The sequence below is a fragment of the Rhincodon typus genome, chromosome 5, assembly GCF_021869965.1.
Source record: "Rhincodon typus isolate 14 chromosome 5, sRhiTyp1.1, whole genome shotgun sequence".
NCBI lineage: Eukaryota > Metazoa > Chordata > Chondrichthyes > Orectolobiformes > Rhincodontidae > Rhincodon > Rhincodon typus.
The window spans coordinates 4100607-4106646 of record NC_063336.1 but is presented as its reverse complement, the minus strand read 5'-3'; the positions used below and the strand labels follow the sequence as shown (position 1 = coordinate 4106646).

At 42.3% G+C, this 6040-nt stretch overlaps 2 protein-coding genes across 2 annotated transcripts in view; both read right to left on the bottom strand.

The window, feature by feature from the left end:
- LOC109930964 (dynein axonemal heavy chain 8-like) overlaps positions 1 to 6040 on the bottom strand; it is a 2199840-nt gene that overhangs the window by 1145092 nt on the left and 1048708 nt on the right. The gene's annotated exons all lie outside the window — the stretch shown is intronic.
- The window catches only part of LOC109918465 (dynein axonemal heavy chain 8-like), an 876900-nt gene that overhangs the window by 43834 nt on the left and 827026 nt on the right, over positions 1 to 6040 (bottom strand). The window lies entirely within an intron of this gene.

Sequence of the window (6040 nt, the reverse complement as noted above, 5' to 3'; positions counted from 1 at the left end):
CCATCCCCGCCTCTTCGACCTGTTTGTTTCCTCTCCACCTATCCTCTCCTCTATCCCTCTTCTATCCGCCTCCCACTCTCTCCCTATTTATTTCAAAACCCCCTTCCCCTCCCCCTTTTCTGATGAAGGGTCTCGGCCCAAAACGTCAGCCTCTCTGCTCCTATGATGCTGCTTGGCCTGCTGTGTTCATCCAGCCCTGCACCTTGTTGTCTCAGACTCTGATAAATAACTGCTAATTTAATAAATTGAGTGGCTATCTGAACTGAAGATCTGCCAACAGCAGCACAATCTTGTTGACATAAATCAAAAAAACTGAGAAAGTCACCTCATCACCCCCACTCCTATCTCCTTGTGGGGATTCTTGTTACTCAGGATTTTGTTTTTATCTTTTTATTCCTACAGGTAATAACTCTGCAGAGCTTTATGTTCTATCTCGTCCTTTCTGTATATGAATGCGTGTGCAATTTAAGTTAGCCTAGTTGTAGCTAGTAACTCATTTTGCCATGTTTTAAAGCTTGCAATTAGTAGTGTTTTGTGTTTATTCATGAAAGCTGAAAAAAGGGACAGAGATAGCAGGAACTACAGATGCTGGAGAATCCAAGACAACAAGGTGCAGAGCTGGATGAACACAGCAGGCCAAGTAGCATCATAGGAGGGTCTAGGCCCGAAACGTCAGCCTTCCTGCTCCTATGATGCTGCTTCGCCTGCTGTATTCATCCAGCTCTGCACCTTGATAAAAGGGACAGATGCCACGTTTCACATATTATTAAAATATGATGACATTGGAAGCAGCTAAAACCATTCTGCAAATGGAGCAGGTATCCTTGACTGGCTGACTAGCTTTAGCTAAGGCTAAGGTAATAGAACTGTCAAATTACTTAAATCAGAAATTTCCTGCAAAAACTACGAAAGCAAAGATAATCTAACATATTGGCACAGCATTTAGGATTGGCAGAAATATATGAGAGACCAGGTACCCCAGTCAGTGAGACATCAATGGTAGTTATTATTATACAGTCAAAGCGCCTTGAACATGAAAGAGGAATAAGGCAGTTTGAGATTAGGAAGGAAAGGATATTGTCATTGAAATGGATTTAAATGGAAATAAGAAGGCTTGAACTTGAGGGAAAAGGGATAGATAGAGCATTTAGAGGCTTGAACTAGATTCAGAAGAGAGAAAATGATAAAGAGAGTGAATTTCAAAAAGGAAAACCTGAGTCATAATCTAAATGTTTAAATTTGCATAAATTCTACAAACATTTGAGAAGAATGATGTTGAGGCTCCTTTGTCACTTGAAAAGGTAGTGAACAAATTAAATTGCTGAAAGAAAACTGCCCATTGCCCATGCAAACAGGTTGATAGGTAGAGCTCATGAGAATAATGTATCACTGTCAGAGGTTTATAAAGTTTATGACTTGTAAAATGGCATCTTTGAACCAAGCCAAGGCAACTGGAATTCACCTATTGCAATGGTGCCAAAACCAGACAGATCACGTCAACTTGGTATCAATGGAGGATTCAGATCCAATTGGAAGACTATATCGACAGTATTGATTTGTCACGACAATTGATTTGTTAGACGATCATTGGCAAGTTCTATTGACTGTTGGAGCTGGATTACTACCAGCTATTGTAACACCAAATGGACTTCAGCAATGTAATATTGTGCCACTTGGAGGAAAAATAACCCAGCAACATTTCAGCAATTAATCACATCATCACTGACCGTAAGATATAAGAATTGGATTAGGTCATTCAGTCCAGGGAGTCTACACCACCATTCGATCATGGCTGATATGTTTTTCAAACGCACTCTTTTGCCTTCTCTCCCAGCCCTCAATCCCTTTACTAATCAAGAACCTATCAATCCTTTTCTTAAATAGACTCAATGACTTGGCCTCCACAGCTTTCTGTGGCAATGCGTGTCACAAATTCACCACCATCTGGCTGGAGAAATTCCTCCTTATCTCAGTTCTAAAGGGTCCTCCCTTCACTGTGAGGCTGTGACCTTGGTGCTAGTCTCTCCTACTAGTGGTAACTAGCAAGATATCATAAAGATCAGTACTTGGGGCCCCAGGTGTTTCAGTTGGAGCCCCTCTGTTCACCAGTTCATTTTCCTTTGCTTCTTTTTTTTCTCCTCTTTGCAATATTTTTTCCTTCATCCAGCACCCACAGCGTCAAGGGAGATAAGTCACAGCTGGAGCCCGAGTGGAAGCTGAGCACGTGGGCTGAGTCCCACAGCGGTAGCAGAGCGAGCACGGGCTGGAGCAACGACAGCAGAGCACGAGGGGCAGGTCCTGGAGCAACAGCAGCAGAGTGAGTATGGGCCGGGGCTGAGTCCTGGAGTGACAGCAACAAAGCAATTATGGGCCGGGGCTGAGTCCCGGAGTGACGGCAGCAGAGCGCGCGGGCCGGGTCCCGGAGCGACGGCGGCAGGGCGCGCGGGCCGGGTCCCGGAGCGACGGCAGAGCAAGTACAGGCCAGAGCCAGAGTGGCACTTTATCAGTAGTCTATAAGTTTCAATCAGATCCCTCCTCATCCCTCTAAACTCTATTAAGTACAGACCCAGAGTCTTCAACACCTTAATTGCTGGTATCATTCTTGCAAACCTCCTCTAGACCCATCCAACACCAGGAACATCCTTCTTTAAATCTGGGGCCCAAAACTGCTCAAAAAATTCCAAATGTGTCTGGCCAAAGCCTTACAGATCCTCAGCAGTATGTCCCTGCTCTTGTATTCTAGCCCTCTGGAAATGAACGTGAACATTGCTTTCCTAATTGCCATTTAACATGCATGTTATTCTTAAGAGAATGCTGAACTTGGACTCCCAATTCCCTTTGTGTTTCAGATTTCCAAAGCCTTTTCCCATTTAGAAAATAGTCTAAGCTTCTATTCCTCCTACCAAAGTGCATTACTTCATACTTTTCCACATTGTATTCTATCTGTCATTTGTTTACGCACTCACTTAGCATGTCTAAGTCCTTCTGCAGCGTTTCCTCTTCCTCAACACTACTTTCCACCTGTCTTGTGTCACGTGCAAATTTAGCAACAATGTCCTCAGTTCCTTCAGCCAGATCATTAATGTATAATATGAATATTTGTGGTCCCAACACTGACCCCTGCAGAACTCCACTAGTCACTGGTTGCCATCCTGAAAAAGACCCATTTATCTCTACTCTCTGCCTTCTGCCAGTCAGCCAATCCTCTCGCCATGCCAGTGCCTTGCTCATAACACCATGGGCTCCTATCTTACTTAGCATCCTCCTGTGTGGTATCTTGTGAAAGGCCTTTAGGAAATCCAAAGAGATCACGTTGGCTGCCTCTCCTCTGTTTAACTTGCCCGTTACCTCTTCAAAGAATTCTAACAGATTTGTCAGGCATGACTTCCCCATGATGAAGCTGTGCTGACTCACCCTATTTTACCATACACTTCCAAGTAATCTGCAATCTCTTCCTTAATAATGGACTTTGACCTGGTTGTTCTTACCCAAACCTGGGAATAACATGTACATTACCTGAACACATTGCTTGATCAGTGACAGAGCTAATTTTGGTCATGCACCTGGAGTGGAGTCAAAGAGGCAGAGGGCTGAGTTGAATCAAAAGAAGATAACGCTACACTGGCACAGATTCGGTTGGAAGAGAAGAAATCATAGAACGATAAAGGAAATCACATTTCAGAGAGAGGAAAAGGAAAAAGAAATACCATTGCAAAGGGAAAGAGTGAAGTGAAAAAAGAGATTAGAAGAAGATAGAATGAGAAAGGGTCTTCACATTTTAAAAAAGAAAGATGTCTCTAGCTCTGAGGTAAGTTCTGAATAGGAAAGATCTGATTCCATCCTAGAAACCAACGAGAAACTGTTTAAATGTACACAACAGGAGAGATGATGGCCTCATGTACTATTGATAAATAAAACCAGAAAGAACAGCAGAAGCTGCAAAAGCATCAGTGGAGAGAAAGCAGAGTTAATGTTTCAGGTTGAGTGACCCTTCCTCAGAACTGTCCCTTCTGTGAATGGCACGGATAGAGTGGAATGTATCAGCTTTTTTCCCAGGGTGGAGGGGTCAGTTAAGAGTGGACTGTAGTTCACCAGATAGAGATACCATACAAATATCATCAGAGCCCCCTCACTATGGAGGCCAACGCAAATTTGCCTTCTTGACTGCCTGCTGCAGCTGCATGCTTACTTTCAGTGACTGATATACAACGTCACTCAGGTCCTATTGGACCTCCCCCTTTTCCCAATCTATCTTCCATTTAAGGTACCAAATGAGGCACAACATCAGATGCCTTCTGAAAATCCTGCTAACAGACTCTCCAAAAATTCCGATAAATTGGTTAAACATGATTTCTCTTTAGAAAACCATGCTGACTTCCGAATTCTATGATTTTATGACTGTTATGACCTTGAATATTGGTAAGTGGAAATCTATAATCACTTTAATGATTGATTATGACATCTTCCCCATGACAGGTATCAAGCTAACTAACATATAGTTTCCTGTTTCCTGTCCCCACTTCTTATTTGCAGCTTTTCAGTCCGATGGAATCTTTCCTGAATTGAAGGAATTTTCAAAATTAACACCATGCATCCCATTAGTCACCTCCATTAAGATTCTAGGATGAAGTCCATCTGGACCCAGACACTTGTTAGCCCACGACTCTATCAGTTTGCTTGACTGACGTTCACTCCATTCCTCACATTCCTGCACTTTCTGATTGGGAGGCAATGGCATATTAGTAAGATCACTAGTCTATTAATCTAGAATGCTAGGCTAATGCTCTGGACACTGGAATCCCACTGTGGGAGCTGGTGAAATTTCAAATCAGTAAAAGCCTATTGTCAATTGTTGTAAAAACCTGTCACTTTCACTAATATCCATTTTAAGGAAGGAAATCTGTTATATGGGCCAGCCTACGTATGGTACTAGAACCGCAGTATGTGGTTAACTCTTTTCTCTCCTCTGGGCAATTAGGGATGGGCAATGAATGTTGTCTTAGCCAGCGATGCCCACATCTCGCGAATGAATTGTAAAAAAAAGTTGCTGGAATATTTTCAGATCCTCAGTGGTGAAGACATAAGAAAAATACTAATTCATTACATTTATCATTTTTTCATTGTCTACCATGAATTCACAATTCTCACTCTGCAGGACCAACACTCACTTTACTTACACTTTTTCTTTACTGAATACCTATGGAAACCATTGCCATTTATTTTTACATTCCAAGCTAGCATCCTGTCATATTTTAATTTCTTCACCTAATTGACATATTAGTCATTCTCTGCTGTTCTTTATATTCTTACCAATAGTCTGACTGGCTGCTCATCTTTTCACATTAAGAGACTTTTTCTTTGAGTTTGATGTATTCCCTAACTACTTAATAAACTATGGATGGTGAATCCTCCCTTTTGAACTTTCATTTATGGTGGGAATATACTTGTTCTGAGTATGCTGAAATATTCCCTCAAACCTATATAAGAAAAATTAAAGTCAACAGAAATATTAGGTGGAATCTTTCCAACCCTGGAGGAGCGACATGTGTGATGGTAAGGACATTGGGGAATAAGACTAGACACCCAGTAAGGATACCATCAATATTGAAATAAAAATGTCCCATTTCCCAACCAAGTGTTGGATAGCAAAGATGAGATTCTTACTAGTGGGCTGCGAGAGGCCTATTTGTATGGATTATCATTCATTATCACCCGCATTATTACCTATGCCCCATCTATTCAGCTGGAGAGAAAGCAGACACCAAGAATTCCTGACATGAATGTCAAAGCAGTTACCTGGTGACTCCACCTCACTGTTTGTTCCTTCATACCTCAATCCTGGAAACTCGGCATCAACATCTCCGGGCATGCTCCATGGGAAGTGACTGCATGCATCCCAAATCCAAAGACCTTGATGTCTAACATCTACCAATATAACCGCTTCATCGTGGCACGTCATCAGTTCACTTAGATAACAAGGTGTAGAGCTGGATGAACACAGCAGGCCAAGCAGCATCAGAGGAGCAGGAAAGCTCCTGCT